We start from the raw sequence: 19,934 nt of genomic DNA on the forward strand, positions 1-19,934 counted from the left end.
TGAAGAAATGCAAGTACAGCGAGAGAAGCTTACTCTTCTTCTTCTTCCTCGTCGGAGCTGAACGCGGAGAAGTCGAAGTCCGGCGCGCGCCCGGCGCAAGGAGGCGGAGGAGAAGCTTCCCTTGGCCGCTTGGCGGGAGCAGTGGCGGTGGTCTGAGACGACCCCGCTCCGGCTGTCGGCGTGGCGTGAGTAGCGGTAGGGACTGAAGCGGTGGTCCGGCTAGACTCCGCTCCAGTTGCCGTCGCAGCATGAGGCGCTCCCGCGGCAACGGTGTTTGCCGCGGTGGAGCGTGTCACGCGGCGCGGCGACTGTTGACCCGCTTGCCGCTCCGTCACGTCACCGGCCTTGCAGAGGCGCCTTCTTGGTAGGGATGGAGGCTCTGCTTGCGGCGAGCTGCCCGAAGAAGAGGAGGAGGAGGAGTTGATTTCCAATGAGCCGCTTGTGTCCTTGGCGGGCTCGCTCGGCTCGGCGTCACGCCCGGCAAGCTCCTTCTTGCCGGCAGGCTCCCCTCGCTCGGCACGGCTTGCCGCCTCCGCTGCATCTGCTTCCTCCACAGTGAACCCAAACTCGCCCGCGGCTGCGGCTGCCGCTGCCTCCTCCAGCCTAGTGGCGATGAGCACCATCTCCGCATCCGTGGTGTCGCGGGTGAGGCCGTCCTTCTCGTCGGGGCGGATTGGCACTTCCACCAAGTCGTCGAAGAACTGCTGCACGACGTCGTCTGCAGGCTCCTGCCAAGTTGGCACAATCCCGTGCGAGTCGCACTCCGGCATCATTGCACGGATGCGATCGAGCGCGGAATTGTTGCACAACGGAATGACGCCCCCCGGCAACCTGAACACCTCGGGATGCTGGGGGTAATACTTGCAGAGCTCCTGGAGCATCGCGTTGAGCTCCAGGACTGTGAAGTTGTAGTTGAGGCCCGGCCGCAGCCTCATGATATCTGCCGCGTTCTTGAACTCCCAAGTGGGCCTCCCCCGTTCCTGCAGGGGGGCGATGCGGCGGCGAAGGAAGTCTGCGCCAACAGCGCCAACAGTAAGCCCGGCAAGCCTCAGGCGTAGGATCCTGGTGACAGCAATCTTCAGCTTGTCGTCCTCCGGGGCCACATCACTCCAATCGCTGCCGCGTGCTACTGGGGTTCGGCGCCGGGTGGTGAATGGCTGCGGGCTCTCCTCGTCAATCCAGCACCAATCTGCCCTCCACTCCTCCCACTTGCCGCGGAATTCTCCCTCCAGATACGTTTCCTTCTTGCCGGTCCTTGAGATCCAGGCGATTCCGCTGGATAGAGCCTCTCCTCTCTCTACTCGGGGTATGAAGAAGTGGCGGAAGAGGGCTACATTGGGAAGGACTCCGACAAAGTTTTCGCAGAGATGTGCGAAAACTGCCATGGTCAGAACGGCATTGGGGGTGAAGTCGAGGAGGTGGAATCCGTAGGTATTCATGATGTCACAGAAGAAATCAGAGAAAGGCGGGCAGAGCCCGCAGTAGAAGAACAATGCGAAGAAGGGGTATCCATTAGGAGCCTTCTTCCAAGCGGCGGCGGGGAGTACCTTTGTGCGCGGGTGCGCGCGCGTCTCCGCCGACCAGAAAAGGTAGTAGTTCTCCCTCAGCTCCTTCGCGCCAAGCTTGGGGGGGAAGACGGACCGCTCCTTCCGCAGTGCCGCGAGCCGCTGCGCCTCGGTCGACTTCACGGCCTTCCCCTTGTCGGCTTTTGGAGCCATGGTGGAAGCAGTGGAGGAAGTCGATGGCGTTGGTGGTGCTGGTGGCGGTGGGGGGCGGAGCGCTGCTCTCTCTCTCTCAGCTTTGGGAAGGCGAGGGAGCGGCGAAGATTTCTGAGATTGGAAACAGCAACGGGCGAGTGGGCGAACTGCCCTTGTTTCCCCTGCTTATAAAGGGGGAGGGGGCGGACGTTCCGCATTTCCGAATAAAGAAACCCCCACGATCTCTCCCACGACGCCGCATTTGACACGCGCCGTTCGGGGAGGGCACGGTGGATACGGAATGAGATACGGCGTAACCTAGGCCGCGCGTGCCCGTGCCCTGTTTTGGGCCTGGCCCAACAGCGCTCGGCACCGTGTATGGCCCAGGCCCGGGGGCTCCTGTCGGTGTACTAGAGTAGGGGTAACCTAGTATCCCGAACTTGTGCACGGGCAGTCGCAGCATCCCGCGGCAAGGCTTGCCGGATGACCGCCAAGGTCCTCCGTGGTTCCTTTGGAGCCATTCAAGAACAAAGTGTCCAAGCCAAGAAGACAAGACCCCGGTAAGAGGAGCTTTCCGGGAAGGCTAACAAAAGCATCCCAAGACCCCGGCAAGAGGAGCTTGCCGGGAAGGCCACCCAAGGCATTTCAAGGAACTTGCCGCGGCGCACCACGCGTCCCGGCAAGGCCCGGTAAGCGACAAGCTCCCAGACGCGACAAGACAACGACCGCGGCAAGGCGCTTGCCGCGGCAAGCCACCTCTCCGTGCCCGTGCTCCAGCACATCCACCAACGTGTCGCTCTGGGGCCCTTCCAGGCGTACGTGGCGGGAGGCTGTGCAGCCAGCGGCGTGCGGTGGCTAGCGGCGCTGACAAGATCGCCACCGTGGCGAACGGTGGCGTCCCTGGCGGTCCCTTTTCGCACTGTTTAGGCGACACAGACGAGCATTTAAGGCTCTTGTCCCCTGCCATCAGGGTTAGGTATGATACACTGTAGCAGGTAGCTGTGCCAACCGCAGCACCTTTCCATTTTACCCTTTTGCCTCCGTTGCCACCTGTTGGTGACCCCTTGAGCATATAAAAGGAGGCCCGTGTGCAACGTAGAGGGGGGTTAGCTAGCTCAAGAACACTCACGCTCGGTCTCGCTAGCTGCTGGTGTGTACTGTAGCACTCCGCGCTCCCGAGCAAGAAATCAATACAAACCACAAAGCAGGAGTAGGGTTTTACGCATCCGTGCGGCCCGAACCTGGGTAAATCGCTCGCGTGCATCGCCTCGATTTGCTCTTTGCACGATCTCCGCCCCCGCCGAACCGAAAGGGACCCGGTCCGCCGGTCCCATAGGTGTCCATGGATCAGTACCCCGGCAGATGGGTTTTTTTATGTTTAATTAGTGTTTGTGCCAAGTAAAACCTTTGGGAAGATTTGGGGAAAGTCTTTGTGATCATGCTGTAAAAAACAGAAACTTTAGCGCTCACGAGAATTGCTGCCATTTTTATTTTGAGAGTTCTATTTAGTTAATTATTTTTGAAGATGATTAATATATTAATTCCTCAGGTCCATCAATTTATTTTAGAATTTTTTGGGTACCAGAAGTATACGTTTGATCCAGATTACTACAGACTGTTCTGTTTTTGACAGATTCTGTTTTCTATGTGTTGTTTGCTTATTTTGATGAATCTATGAGTAGTATCAGAGGGTATGAACCATAGATAAGTTGGAATACAGTAGGTTTAACACCAATATAAATAAATAATGAGTTCATTACAGTACCTTGAAGTGGTGATTTATTTTCTTATACTAACGGAGCTCACGAGTTTTCTACTTTAAGTTTTGTGTTGTGAAGTTTTCAAGTTTTGAGTAAGGATTCAATGGACTATGGAATAAGGAGTGGCAAGAGCCTAAGATTGGGGATTCCGAAGGCACCCCAAGGTAATATTCAAGGATAGCCAAGAGCCTAAGCTTGGGGATGCCCCGGAAGGCATCCCCTCTTTCGTCTTCGTTCATCGGTAACTTTACTTGGAGCTATATTTTTATTTACCACATGATATGTGTTTTGCCTGGAGCATCAATTTATTTTGTTAGGATTTGCATGCTTTTATTTAGAACAATGTTTTGCATATTTTATTTCAATAAAAGTGGCATTGATAGCCTTTACTATGCCTATGTTACAAGTATACATGTTGCTGTTTGAAAACAGAAAGTTTACCGCTGTTGCAATAATTCCCTAGAAAAGTCAGAATGTGATAAAATTTTGAAACCTTTTGCATATTAAGCTCTGATAAATTTACTACAGTGGGAATTTTCTTTAATAACCTTTGGATCTAGGAAAGTATGGATGTTGCTGCATTCTTTACAGACTATCCTATTTAGGCAGATTGCTGTTATGTTTGCATTGTTAGCAGATGTATGCTTCTTTAATGATTCTACTTGAGGATAAGACTATTAAATATGCAGAGGCATTTAGTAGGCAATATTGAATAATAATTTTAGTGATTTTCTACAGTAGAGTATGATAAGGTTTTTGCAATGGTTTATACTAACTTATCTCACGAGTCCTTGCTGAGTTTTGTGTGGATGAAGCTTTTGAGATTTAGGGAGACCGTGATATGAGAGGAATTAAGGAGACACAAAAGCTCAAGCTTGGGGATGCCCAAGGCATCCCAAGACAATATTTCGAGAAGTCTCAAGCGTCTAAGCTTGGGGATGCCCTGGTTGGCATCCCACCTTTCTTCTTCAACAACTATCGATTAGTATCGATCGATCCTAAATTTTTGCTTCTTCACATGATGTTTGCCATTCTTAGAATGTCATTTTATTTTTGTTTGCTTGCTGTTTGAATAGAATACCAAGATCTGAAATTATTAAATGTTAGAGTGTCTTCACATAGTTGCATATTTATTCGACTACTCATTGATCTTCACTTAAATCTTTCGGAGTAGTTTGTCATTTTCTCTAGTGCTTCACTTATATCTTTTAGAGCATGGTGGTAGTTTTATTTTGAAGAAATAGATGAACTCTCATGCTTCACTTAGATTATTTTGAGAGTCTTAAATAGCAAGGTAATTTTCTTAAAATCCTAATATGCTAGGTATTCAAGAATAATAAAATTCTCTTATGAGTGTGTTGAATACTAAGAGAAGTTTGATACTTGATGATTGTTTTGAGATATGAGGATGGTAATATTAGAGTCGTGCTAGTTGAGTAGTTGTGAAATTGAGAAATACTTGTGTTGAAGTTTGTGATTCCCGTAGCATGCACGTATGGTGAACCGTTATGTGATGAAGTCGGAGCATGATTTATTTATTGATTGCCTTCCTTATGAGTGGCGGTTGGGGACGAGCGATGGTATTTTCCTACCAATCTATCCCCCTAGGAGCATGCGCGTAGTACTTTGTTTTGATAACTAATAGATTTTTGCAACAAGTATGTGAGTTCTTTATGACTAATGTTGAGTCCATGGATTATACGCACTCTCACCCTTCCACCATTGCTAGCCTCTCTAGTACCGCGCAACTTTCGCCGGTACCATAAACCCACCATATACCTTCCTCAAAACAGCCACCATACCTACCTATTATGGCATTTCCATAGCCATTCCGAGATATATTGCCATGCAACTTTCCACCGTTCTGTTATTATGACACGCTTCATCATTGTCATATTGCTTTGCATGATCATGTAGTTGACATCGTATTTGTGGCAAAGCCACCGTTCATAATTCTTTCATACATGTCACTCATGCATCATTGCATATCCCGGTACACCACCGGAGGCATTCATATAGAGTCATATCTTGTTCTAAGTATTGAGTTGTAATTCTTGAGTTGTAAGTAAATAAAAGTGTGATGATCATCATTATTAGAGCATTGTCCCAGTGAGGAAAGGATGATGGAGACTATGATTCCCCCACAAGTCGGGATGAGACTCCGGGAAAATAAATAAATAAAAGAGGCCAAAGAAGCCCAAATAAAAAAAGAGAAAAAAGAGGCCATAAAAAAAGAGAAGGCCCAAATAAAAAAATAAAAAATGAGAGAAAAAGAGAGAAGGGACAATGTTACTATCCTTTTACCACACTTGTGCTTCAAAGTAGCACCATGATCTTCATGATAGAGAGTCTCCTATGTTGTCACTTTCATATACTAGTGGGAATCTTTCATTATAGAACTTGGCTTGTATATTCCAATGATGGGCTTCCTCAAAATGCCCTAGGTCTTCATGAGCAAGCAAGTTGGATGAACACCCACTTATTTTCTTTTTGAGCTTTCATACATTTATAGCTCTAGTGCATCCGTTGCATGGCAATCCCTACTCACTCACATTGATATCTATTGATGGGAATCTCCATAGCCCGTTGATACGCCTAGTTGATGTGAGACTATCTTCTCCCTTTTTTGTCTTCTCCACAACCACCATTCTATTCCACCTATAGTGCTATGTCCATGGCTCACGCTCATGTATTGCGTGAAGATTGAAAAAGTTTGAGAACATCAAAAGTATGAAACAATTGCTTGGCTTGTCATCGGGGTTGTGCATGATTTAAATATTTTGTGTGGTGAAGATGGAGCATAGCCAGACTATATGAATTTGTAGGGATAGCTTTCTTTGGCCATGTTATTTTGAGAAGACATAATTTCTTAGTTAGTATGCTTGAAGTATTATTATTTCTATATGAACTTTTGTCTTGAATCTTATGGATCTGAATATTCATACCACAATTAAGAAGAATCACATTGAAATTATGCCAAGTAGCACTCCGCATCAAAAATTCTGTTTTTATCATTTACCTACTCGAGGACGAGCAGGAATTAAGCTTGGGGATGCTTGATACGTCTCCAACGTATCTATAATTTTTGATTGCTCCATGCTATGTTATCTACTGTTTTGGGCAATATTGGGCTTTATTATCTACTTTTATATTATTTTTGGGACTAACCTATTAACCAGAGGCCCAGCCTAGGATTGCTGTTTTTTTGCCTATTTCAGTGTTTCGAAGAAAAGGAATAACAAACGGAGTCGAAACGGAACGAAATCAACTGGAGAAGTTATTTTTGGAAGGAAATCTACCAGATGGACTTGGACCCCACGCTAGGAGCCAAGGGAGGTGCTCACGAGGGCGCGCCCCCTACCTCGTGGGGCCCCCGAAGCTCCACCGACGTACTTCCTGCACCCATATATACCTACGTACCCTAAAACTTCCAGAACACATGATAGATCGGGAGTTCCGCCGCCAGAAGCCTCCGTAGCCAACAAAAGCCAATCTAGACCCGTTCCGGCACCCTGGCGGAGGGGGCAATCCTTCTCCGGTGGCCATCTTCATCATCCCGGTGCTCTCCATGACGAGGAGGGAGTAGTTCTCCCTCGGGGCTGAGGGTATGTACCAGTAGCTATGTGTTTGATCTCTCTCTCTTTCTCTCTCGTGTTCTTGAGATGATACGATCTTGATGTATCGTGAGTTTTGCTATTATAGTTGGATCCTATGATGTTCTTCCCCCCTCTACTCTCTTGTAATGAATTGAGTTTCCCCTTTGGAGTTATCTTATCAGATTGAGTCTTTAAAGATTTGAGAACACTTGATGTATGTCTTGTCGTGGATATCTGTGGTGACAATGGGATATCACGTGATTCACTTGATGTATGTTTTGGTGATCAACTTGCGGGTTCCGCCCATGAACCTATGCATAGGGGTTGGCACATGTTTTCGTCGTGATTCTCCGGTAGAAACTTTGGGGCACTCTTTGAGGTCCTTTGTGTTGGTTGAATAGATGAATCTGAGATTGTGTGACGCATATCGTATAATCATACCCCCGGATACTTGAGGTGACATTGGAGTATCTAGGTGACATTAGGGTTTTGGTTGATTTGTGTCTTAAGGTGTTATTCTAGTACGAACTCTAGGGCTGTTTGTGACACTTATAGGAATAGCCCAACGGATTGATTGGAAAGAATAACTTTGAGGTGGTTTCGTACCCTACCATAATCTCTTCGTTCGTTCTCCGCTATTAGTGACTTTGGAGTGACTCTTTGTTGCATGTTGAGGGCTAGTTATGTGATCCAATTATGTTATTATTGTTGAGAGGACTTGCACTAGTGAAAGTATGAACCCTAGGCCTTGTTTCCTAGCATTGCAATACCGTTTACGCTCACTTTTATCATTCATTACCTTGCTGTTTTTATAATTTCAGATTACAAAAACTATTATCTACTACCCATATACCACTTGTATCACCATCTCTTCGCCGAACTAGTGCACCTATACAATTTACCATTGTATTGGGTGTGTTGGGGACACAAGAGACTCTTTGTTATTTGGTTGCAGGGTTGCTTGAGAGAGACCATCTTCATCCTACGCCTCCTACGGATTGATAAACCTTAGGTCATCCACTTGAGGGAAATTTGCTACTGTCCTACAAACCTCTGCACTTGGAGGCCCAACAACGTCTACAAGAAGGTTGTGTAGTAGACATCTCTTGCGTACCGCGCTTCTAGATGGGTCTCCTTCGGCGTGAGCTGCGGTGCATCACCCTCGGCGTTGGAGGTACACGATGATGTGTTCATGTGCGAACACACTTTTTGGCGACTCCGCTGGGGAAGAAAGATCAAGAATCATCATCAACCATGTCGGATCTCCCCAAGCACTCAGAAGTTAGCGCTGATAACATCATTAAGCCCGGTCTTGATGAACTATTGGATGAACATCGCCAAGCCTACGAAGCACGCAAGAAGCAGCGTGAAGAGTCTTTTGAGGCGCTCAAGAAGAAGCGGGAGGAGGAGGATTTGGAGGCGTTTCTTTCAAGTTTCAAGAAGGACCGTCAAGGCAACATCACTCCGGTTGGAAACATCAATTTCCCTCCTCTCATTGACGAGCAAGATGAAATCATCGTGAGTAAGGTTTTTTCTCCAGAGCAAGTGGCTGTGATTGAAAGTCTTGTTAGTAAGGGTAATGTGATGACGTACAATTTTTTTGTGGCAAATACCAATGCTACGGAAATATGCCTCCGTCATCTAGTGGTACTGTTGGTATACCTGAAAACCCTAGCCCAACTTTACCTATTTCATCAACACCTCCTATGCAACAACAATATAGTATGCCATTGAATTATTACCCTAGTCAAACCAACCAGCTTGTGGCTGCACCTACATATCCTAATCCTATTATGAGTGTGCCCAATTCGGCGCCAACGCCGAATCACTTTGTCACACCACCTGTCGTGGTTTTGTCACGGCAGATGTCCTAGAGAAAGGACTTAGTCGTGGAGCCATCGCGATGGGTTAGCTTGAAGGGGTTAAAGCGGACACAAGGACGCAAGAGGATTTATACTAGTTCGGCCCCTTCGATGAAGGTAAAAGCCTACGTCTAGTTGTGATGGAATTGATGGGTGTTTCGATGACTAGGGAGCAAACAAGCTTCGCCTATGTCTCGGGTTGTGTCTGTTGTCCTTGAACCGCCGCCGGGTCGTCCCCTTATATACATGGGTGACGCCCGTCGGTTTACAGAGTCCCAACACCGGCTCATAGATGTGTCCGGTTTGGTCTCTACTTATTCCTAACTTACAATACAAGTTACATATTCACGCCGGTTTACGGCTACAGGCTCTCAACCGATTATGGGTCTTGAGCCCTCATCTATCTTCATGGGCTTTAACCTGCTTAACTACTGATGAAGTTAATCCTGCCCAGATAGGCCGGTTTACGCCCACTAGTAATATCCCCAACATTAGGCCCCAGATTGATTTGAACAGGTTCATGTCAATCCTTAGCAAAAATTTCATCTTCAACATCTTCTTGTAGTTTGGTGAACCGCCTGATGTCATCTTCTCTGATTGCTGTAAACCGGCGTGACGTCGTCTGTCATAAAGAAATTATCCATGATACCTTCTTGTTTAATAGATCTGCGATAATCGAGGCGACAGCTCTATTTCCAAACTTGCGGCCCCTTGATTTTCGTGCCTGATCCTTGTCCCTTGCTTTATAAATAGGACCGAAGGGTCATTTCTTTTTTCCCCTTCGTGCTCTTCTGCTTCATCTTCCTCGCGTCGCCCAGTCTTCGGAGCTCCGCACCGCCGTCGACCTCTGCACCAACCTTGGCCGCTGCATCACCCTGAGCGTACCAGAGCACCGCGGCGACCTTTCGCTTCTTCCTCAGCTCCGGTAAGTCTTCTATCCTTTCCATCATAGATCTGTTCTAGGGTTTCCATGTTCTCCCATGTTCATCGCTTGCTTCTTGTTCATATGATAGATCCTTAGACGAGTCTGTGAATCTTCGCTCTGTGTAGCAGTAGTTTTTATCCTCCATTTTCACTTCCACATATTAAGACCATAGATCTTATCCATACCTTCGCTTGTTGATTCGGCACTGCTCCTTTTGGGCCTTGAATATTTATCTCCTTTATAAACATGTTCCAGATCCAAAGCTGTAGTATAATCTTGCGAAATCTGTTTTTGTGTACTTACTCATCTGCAGTCTTGACTGTTCAATGCTTAGACCAGGCGGTTTAACTTTGTAGAAAAATTTGACAAACCGGTATATACCATTAGTCCCCTTGTTGAACCGCTGGATGTTGGTTGCTTCATGAAACTCCGGTTCAGATTAAATGCATTTTTGAATCGGGATCTTCTGCCTTGTAGATTCCATCATGGCCAAGCAAGTATATGAGTGCAATTGGGTTCCTTCTCGCGTCACAGAGGATCAACTGGACGATCTAGTCCTGATTGGCGCTTTAGGCAGTAAAGATACCATCCATTGGAGGGCTCCTGGCAAAGAATTCCCTCCCACACCTCGAGAAGGAGAGGTTGTTGTTTTCGTAGATCACTTAGCCCGGGGCTTTAAGCCGCCCGGTTCTAAATTTTACCGGGATGTTTTAGCCGATTTCCAACTCCATCCGCAAGACGCTGGCCCCAACTCTGTTACCAATATGTGCCACTTCCAAGTACTCTGTGAGGTGTTCTTTCAAGAGGAGCCCACAGTGGAATTATTCAGAGATCTTTTCCATCTAAACCGCCGTACCGAGTTTACTGATGGCTCTAATACGGAGTTGGGTGGCATGGCAATTCAAAAAAGGAAAGAGGTCACATACCCTCACGCCAAGCTGCACAGTCACCCCAAGGAGTGGAATCAGACATGGTTCTACTGCAAAGACACCTCCCCTGCTGGTGAGAATCCCTTGCCTGGCTTTCGTCCGGAGCGGCTCAGCAATACACACCCTTTTCCTCAAAGATTGACTGCCCAGGAGAGAAGCAAATATGCTCCCCAGCTGTCAAAGCTCAGAGCCTTTATGGCCAAACGGTTTAACCGGTGTTGATCTCGCTCGCTGTTGGATATCATGGATCATACTGCCCCTTAGTCAGCGCTCCGGTTTGATGTGCGAGTATACTGATAGTGTTGATGACCCACTGCGACATTCAAAACTCCAACTCTCTGGTGAAGAAATCACAGAGGCTATGCGCAAGATATTGAATGAACCGGAACATGTCTGCGCTAGAACCGGCCTGCTTCCCTTCTGTGCCACCAACAAACCGCCAGCTGTAAGACTTTGATTTTTCTCTTTGCTGAATCTGTTGTTGATATGTCTGGTCATTGTTTATAACATCAGTGTCTGCATAATCAGGGCGATGATCCGTTTTGGAGCAAAAAGCTGCCACAGGAGAAACCAGAGAAACCAGACAAACCGAAAAGAGCAATCCGGCAAAAGACTAAAGCTGTGAAAAAGACTGCCCACAGGAAAAGAACAACTGCATCTTCTAATCCGGCCCTTGATGATGAGGTGGATAATCCGGACTTTGAGGTAGAGCTTGACTCACTTGGTTTATTTTTCATGTGTCTTATTGATGATGATATTTGTCAGGATGATGCCGAAGCCAGCCACGCGGATGTTGCAGAGGTAATTATTCTCTCTTCCGATTCAGAAACTTTGCCTTCACAAAAAATCCGTCAGGCAAACCGGAAAGTTAAATTTTCTCATCCTCTTGTTTATTTGGATCCTAAACTTCTTATGAAGACTCAACAACACGAAGCTCGCCGCACCACCCAGCACAGCGGCCAGGTAGTTACCTCCGCCGGTTTACCGAACAGTCCGGTTCGGAAACGTCATTCCAAGGTCTCTAATTCACTTGTCAGTGCTTGTCCTAAAGCGGGCTGCTTTCGTCAACCTCTTAATCCGTCTGACTCCGATTACTAGGTTATTTCCCACTCATCTTCTGGCGAGTCATCGGCTACTCAGCTCCCACCGCTCAAAACGGTGCTTGGGTAAGCTATATTTATTGTGATGTTTGCAGTATATTGCCTTATAACATATGCTATATGTAATTTTGTTATTCTTCTCAGGGCCAAACCTAGGCCAAGCAAGAAGGCCCGCCTGGACAAAGCGGCCGAAGAATATGTCATTCTTGAACCGAGCAAAACACCCAATCTTGAAGCGGCTGTCCCTGAGGATATTCCCAATGATCCACCGCAGCCAGATGATGATCTTATTGTTGAAGAGATACCTACTGATACCTCAGGTCCTGCCCATCAGCCCACAGGTTCCATCCGGATTGAACACTCCACCGGTCCAGCAAACCCTACTGACAAGCCAATAGCTCCAGTGCAAACCGGCGGTACCAGGGATGATGAGGTTGTCATTACTGGTACTGGCCATACTGAGCCAAGCAACCCTGTCGCTTTATCCAAACATTCTTCCAAGGAAGAGTTTGCTGCTTTTGGCAAAGGCAAGTGGAACACCGATCTGACGACTTACGCTGCTCTGAACGCCCAAGATATCCATTCCGGCTATCTGAACCGGCTGTATACCAGCCGTGACTATGAAGCCGGTCTGGTTAACATGATGAAATATAAATATGAGGTAACTTCCATATGCTCCTTCCTGCTTGTATGCTTTCATTCTTGCTGACTCTCCTAGCCCCTAAGGGCCGGTTTGAAATATTCTTTCAAACCGGGACTTAATAATATAAACCTTGATGCTTTGAAAATTTGCTGATGTAGCCCCCAAGGGCCGGTTCAACTTAGTGTAGTTAAACCGGTACTTTAAGAAATTGAAACTGCCGCATCAGAATACATATGATCAAATAGCCATTAGCCCCCAAGTGCCAAGTTGAATTCTTGTATTGATCTTGGGACTTTGTAAACAATTGAAAGATGAAGATCGAATACGCATTAGCCCCCAAGTGCTAAGCGCATAACTTGTTATGTGGTTGGTACTTGAATCCTTCTACCGATTTGTTGAAACATATATCTGTATGCCTGCAGGCGGAGCTGAAGGCGAAAGAAAACCAAGTCATCGATCTGCAAGAAAACCTGAAAACCCAACAGGCTGAAACCTCCAAAGCAAAAGAGGAATTGGCCAGTGACTTAAGCGCCATGGAACAACTTAAGGAGAACTTCAAGAAGAAACGGGCGGATTGGGCCACTGAAAAGTCCGCTTTGATCAAACGAGCAAAGGATGCCGAGGCTGCACTATAACCAGTGACGGATGAATTGACTAGCATAAAGCGGCACGTTCATGCCATGACCACTGCTATCTTTGGTAAGCCAGCTTGCCTTCTGAATTGGTTCTGCCTTCTTATAGAGTCGCCGGTTTATTAACCCTTTACAGTATTTCAGGGACACGCATTGGTCACTTGGGGTCAGATGTGCGGAAGAAATTGAAAGCCGCCTATACCTTGGTTGAACAATTGTATACTGGTGCCCAGCGGATCATCTGTACCGCGTTTCATAACAAACCGGCGCCCACTTTGATTCAAGATACTCTGATGAAACTGTCAGTGCTTCCTGCCCAGGTTGAAGAGCTGAAGAAATCTGCTGCTCGAACCGGTGCAATCAATGCTTTAATCCGAGCAAAAGCCTGGGTGCCGGATTTTGATCCTATTGAAGCGGCTCAGGGCTACCCCAGCTTGAAGGAAGACGGGTCAGAATTTGGTGAAGCGGATTTGCGAGCAATAAACCGGGAGGTACGTCCGCTAGCTTGTCAACTGGCTAAGGAAGCAGACTTGTCTCATTATCAAGCCCAATATGACAGCCAGAACAAGCGAATAGCTGCACCAATCCATGAATCGGAAAATCTAATCCCTCCAATCCGTAAGCATACTTACGCTCCCGATATTGACCCGTCTTCGCTAATCCATGACGAAGCTGTATTTCAAGCATTAATGGGAATCGACTGGACAACTGTGGATTTCCAGCCACTGGGTAGAGAAACGGAAGCTGAAGCGGCGCAGGATGACCCGCAACAATCAGGCCAGGCTGGTGGCCAAGCTTAAACCGGAAGCCGGTTTTAAAACTGCCTCTCCTTTGTGAAAAACAATTATGTTATTATGGGCACCATGTTGCCTTGTAATAGGCTAGCTGATACCTTTGATGTTGATATGCCTTCGTGCATAACTTGTTCTTCCTGTGGTAATGAACTTTCCAAAACACTTTCTGAAATAAGAAATTCGTCAAGTGCCACCGCGGTTGTACCGTCAGGCGGAATATGATGTCTTTATATATAAAGTCAAAACATCCAAAACAAAATTTTAAGTATATGATCAAAATTTTGAGATACATAATACCTGCCACCGTTGAGTGTGAAGTTGGCTTGGCCAACCTTGAAGCGGAGTTTTGCAAACCCACACTGTTGGAGGAAATAACAACTCCTGTATATGTATATGACACTGGTTACCATGTAAACCGTGCCGGGTTATAATAAACACCGTGTTACTGCATAAGAGGATGTTAACAATAAGGATCAAACCGGACAAATAGTCTCCGGATTGACGTGAACTGTGTTCCGTCAATTGATTGGTTAAAAAACTTTGTCGGTTTAAAGAACACAATAGAAAGCAACAACCCCCCTTCAAAGAAAAGTATGAAGCAAAAGCAACGACAAAAACGTTTGCCAAAAAAGATTTATTTAAGCTGATCAAATGGCGTAACCATGGCCAAACACGACCAAGCTCCCGTTAGGTGTAACTATGGTTCTAGTTAGCCAGGTCCCCAAGTGATTCTTATGGCATTTATGCCGACCAAATGGTGTGGTCATGGTTCGGGTTCGACCAAGCCCCCAAGTGATTCTGTGGCCTTAGGCCGATCAAGAGGCATGACTGGTTCAGACATGACCAAGTCCCCAAGTGATCTGGTGGCTTTCGCCTATCAAGAGGCATGGTATTGGTTCGGACACGACCAATCCTCCAAGTGATATAACATGATGCTTTTAGCAAAGCGAACTTAAGGGGTAAACCGGAGGCCGCTTTAGAGCAACTCCGTGTAACCTCACATGATGTAAAAGAACAGATACCCTGCTTTAGCCGAGGTTCCGGTTTATTATATTTAATCATAATATATACATTGTCGTAATATGTACATAAGTATAGCCAATGGCTCAGGTATAGTAAGGCCGAAGATGAGCTATATTCCATGGCCTGCTAGCCTCCTCCTCTGATGTACGTGAGTCCTTATGCTCTCGAATATCGATCAGATAGTATGACCCGTTGTGCAGATTCTTGCTGACCACGAAAGGCCCCTCCCAAGGTGGGGATAGCTTATGCATACCAGTCTGATCTTGGATGAGCCGAAGCACCAAATCTCCTTCCTGAAAGGCTCTGGTTCTGACTCGGCGACTGTGATAACGACGAAGATCCTGCTGGTAAATCGCCGATCGGGCGGCTGCGATGTCACGCTCTTCATCCAACCGGTCCAAAGCATCTTGCCGTGCTGTCTCGTTGTCCGCTTCAATATAAGCCGTGACACGAGGTGAATCATGACGGATATCACTGGGGAGAACCGCCTCCGCTCCATAAACCATGAAGAACGGTGTGTATCATGTTGATCTGTTGGGTGTTGTATTGATGCTCCATAACACAGATGGTAATTCTTCTACCCAACAACCCGGCGTTCTCTGCAAAGGAACCATGAGCCGGGGCTTGATGCCTCTCAAGATCTCTTGATTAGCTCTTTCTGCTTGACCATTGGACTGTGGATGTGCCACTGATGAAACGTCGAGCCGGATGTGCTCCCGTTCGCAGAACTCCTTCATAGCACCTTTGGACAAATTGGTACCATTATCCGTGATAATACTGTGCGGAAAGCCAAACCGGAATATCACCTTTTTGATGAACTGAACCGCCGTGGCCGCATCGCACTTGCTAACAGGTTCTGCCTCCACCCACTTTGTAAACTTGTCAACCGCCACCAGGAGGTGGGTCTTCTTATCTTTGGACCTTTTGAAACGCCCAACCATATCCAGCCCCCAAGTCGCAAACGACCAAGTAATTGGAATCATTCTCAATTCTTGAGCCGGTACATGAGCACGTCTTGAAAACCTTTGGCAACCATCACATCGTCTGACCAGATCCTCCGCATCAGCATGAGCAGTTAACCAATGGAAACCATGGAGAAACGCTTTAGCCACCAGAGACTTTGAACCGGCGTGGTGACCACAATCTCCTTCGTGGATCTCACGCAAAATTTCACGGCCTTCTTCAGGAGACACACAACGTTGAAAAGCTCCTGATACACTGCAATGATGCAACTCACCGTTGATGATAGCCATGGACTTGGATCGCCGGATTATCTGCCGGGCCAGAATCTCATCTTCTGGCAACTCGCCCCGGTTCTTGTATGCCAGGTAAGGAAGCGTCCAATCCGGAATAACATGAAGAACTGCTACCAATTGAGCTTCCGGATCAGGAATAGCCAAATCCTCTTCACCAGGGATCTTCACCGACGGGTTGTGCAGCACATCCAGAAAAACATTGGGCGGGACCGGTTTGCGCTGAGAGCCCAGCCGGCTTAAAGCGTCCGCCACTTCATGTTTCCGCCGGTCCACGTGGTCCACCTGATAGCCTCTGAAATAACCTGCAACAATATCCACCTCACGACGATATGCTGCCATGAGTGGGTCCTTGGAGTCCCAAGTGCCAGACACCTGCTGAGCCACAAGGTCCGAGTCACCGAAGCACTTAACTCGACTTAGATTCATCTCCTTAGCCATCCGGAGACCATGGAGAAAGGCTTCATACTCAGCTGCATTGTTAGTACAAGGGAACATTAAACGAAGAACATAACAAAACTTATCACCTCGTGGGGAAGTTAATACGACTCCAGCCCCGAGCCTTCCAACTGCCTGGATCCGGCTTTTCTTCAGGTGCTTGCATTTCCGTCCAATCATTGATGAAATCAACAAGTGCTTGAGACTTAACCGCTGTCCGAGGCACATACTTCAAACCATACGGCCCCAGCTCTATGGCCCACTTTGCAATTCGGCCAGTTGCTTCCCGATTCTGGATGATATCTCCCAAAGGAGCAGAACTGACTACCGTAATTGAGTGCCCTTGGAAATATTGTTTAAGCTTCCGGCTTGCCATAAAAACTCCATACACCAGCTTCTGCCAATGCGGATACCTTTGTTTGGACTCAATGAGCACCTCGCTGATATAATAGACCGGACGTTGAACCGGATGCTCCTTGCCTGCCTATTTTCGTTCCACCACAATAGCTACGCTGACCGCCCGAACATTAGCAGCAACATATAGCAGTAACGGTTCCTTGTCAACGGGAGCGGCGAGCACAGGCGGATTGGCCAATTGCCGCTTTAAGTCCTCAAATGCTTCATCAGCAGCAGGACTCCAGATAAACTGATCCGTCTTTTTCAACATCTGATACAAAGGGATTGCCTTCTCACCCAGGCGACTGATAAACCGGCTTAGAGCAGCAATCCGGCCTGCCAGGCGTTGAATATCGTTGATACACTTCGGTTTAGCCAGGGAGGTGATAGCCGTGATCTCCTCCGGATTAGCCTCAATTCCCCTGTTGGACACTAGAAAACCCAATAGCTTGCCCGCCGGTACACCAAAGACACACTTGTCCGGATTAAGCATCATCTTGTATGTTCTGAGGTTATCAAAGGTTTCTCTCAAATCATCAATTAGAGTCTCCTTCTCCCTGGATTTAACCACGATATCATCCACGTAAGCATGTACATTATGGCCAATCTGCTTGTGAAGACAATTTTGTACACACCGTTGGTAAGTTGCCTGGGCACTCTTGAGCCCGAAGGGCATAGACACATAGCATAAGGCTCCAAAGGGAGTTATAAATGCTGTCTTCTCCTGGTCCTTAACTGCCATTTTGATCTGATGATAGCCAGAATACGCATCCAAAAAACTTAAATGCTCACAGCCCACCGTAGCATCAATAATTTGATCAATACGGGGAAGAGCAAAAGGATCTGCTGGACAAGCCTTATTAAGATCTGTGTAATCCACACACATGCGCCAGGTGCCATTTTTCTTGAGGACTAGCATCGGATTGTCAAGCCACTCAGGGTGAAAAACTTCAACAATAAAGCCAGCTGCTAAGAGCCTGGCTACTTCTTCTCCAATTGCCTTGCGTCTTTCTTCGTTAAACTGGCGGAGGAACTGTTTCACCGGTTTATATTTAGGATCCACATTAAGTGTGTGCTCAGCGAGTTGCCTCGGTACACCTGGCATGTCAGAGGGCTTCCATGCAAAAATGTCCCGATTCTCACGGATGAACTTGATGAGCGCGCTTTCCTATTTCGGATCCAAGTTGGCACTGATGCTGAACTGCTTGGACGAGTCACCAGGTACGAAGTCAACAAGCTTAGTTTCTGTTGCCGATTTGAACTTCAGGGCCGGATCATGCTCCGTAGTTGGCTTCTTCAATGGAGTCATGTCCGCCGGATCAACATTGTCTTTATAGTATTTCAACTCCTCGGTGGCACAAACCGACTCTGCATAAGCCGCATCTCCTTCCTCGCATTCCAAAGCGATTTTGCAGCTTCCGTGAACCGTTATTGTCCCCTTGTGACCCGGCATCTTGAGCTGCAAATACACATAACAGGGTCGAGCCATAAACTTGGCGTATGCCGGTCACCCAAACAGGGCACGATATGGACTTTGGATTTTCACCACTTCAAACGTCAATGTCTCCGACCTGGAATCATGATCATCCCCAAAGGCCACTTCAAGAGCTATCTTACCAACCGGATATGCTGATCTGCCAGGCACTACACCGTGGAATACTGTATTGGACGGTTTGAGATTCTTATCTGTTAGTCCCATACGACGGAAGGTTTCATAGTATATGATGTTAATGCTGCTCCCTCCATCCATGAGCACCTTGGTGAACTTATAACCTCCCACCTGAGGCGCCACCACCAGAGCCAACTGACCCGGATTATCTGGGGTGGGTGATCCTCTCTGCTCCATATGATTGGCTGTTCAGACCAACGTAGATAATGGGGTGTGGCCGGTTCAACAGAGTTGACTGCCCGTCTCTGAACCTTCCGGTCTCGCTTGTCCAAGCTAGTGGTAAAGACATGGTACTGCCCACTACTCAACTACTTTGGGTTGCTCTGGTAACCTGACTGTTGCTGCTGTTGGTTGTAACCACCTTGGTTGTTCTGATGATTTTGACCATTATGTCCGCCCGGATTACCATTAAATCCTAAACCGGAACTTCCTCCACCGTAACCCGGCCCGGACCCTGAGCCACCACCAGATCCGTGATCATACCGGAAATTATTAGAATTCTTGAACTCCTGCATAATAAAGCAATCCTTCCAAAGGTGGTTTGCTGGCTCCTCCTTCGTCCCATGTCTTGGACAGGGCTGGCTTAGCAGATAGTTCAGGTGGTTTGGGTTAGGGTTGGGTGCTCCACTATGATTTTTTGGCCTACCCTTGCGCTGCTGGCCATTGTCCTGTGCATTGGTATTAGCCACAAAATCCATGTTACCATCTGCTTTACGCTTGCCTCCTCCGCCATTGCCTACCCAGTGATGCTGCTCACCTTTGGAGCTGCTGTTCTTCTTCCCCTTCCCTGTCTTGTCATCATCAGATTCGGGATCCTTGGTACTATCAGAATCAGCATATTTTACCAAAGCGGCCATAAGGGTCCCCATGTCGGTGCAATGACGCTTCATCCATCCCAATTTCAACTTCAGGGGCCCAAACCGGCAGTTGCCTTCTAGGGTTAATACTGCAGTGTCAGCGTTGATGCGGTCGGAGGAGTGCAACACTTGTGAAACCCGGCGCACCCAATGAGTCGTTGATTCTCCTTCCTCCTGGACGCATGCAACTAAGTCCACTATTGACATAGGCTGTTTACAGGTATCCTTGAAATTGTTGATAAACCGGGCTCGCAATTGGGCCCATGAACTGATAGAATTAGCTGGCAGGCTTTTTAACCAAGTACATGCCGTTCCTTCAAGCATCATGGTGAAGTATTTCGCACACTCTGTGTCATCCAC

This window comes from Triticum urartu, chromosome 5A (assembly GCF_056163025.1).
Source record: "Triticum urartu cultivar PI428250 chromosome 5A, HENAU_Tu73, whole genome shotgun sequence".
NCBI lineage: Eukaryota > Viridiplantae > Streptophyta > Magnoliopsida > Poales > Poaceae > Triticum > Triticum urartu.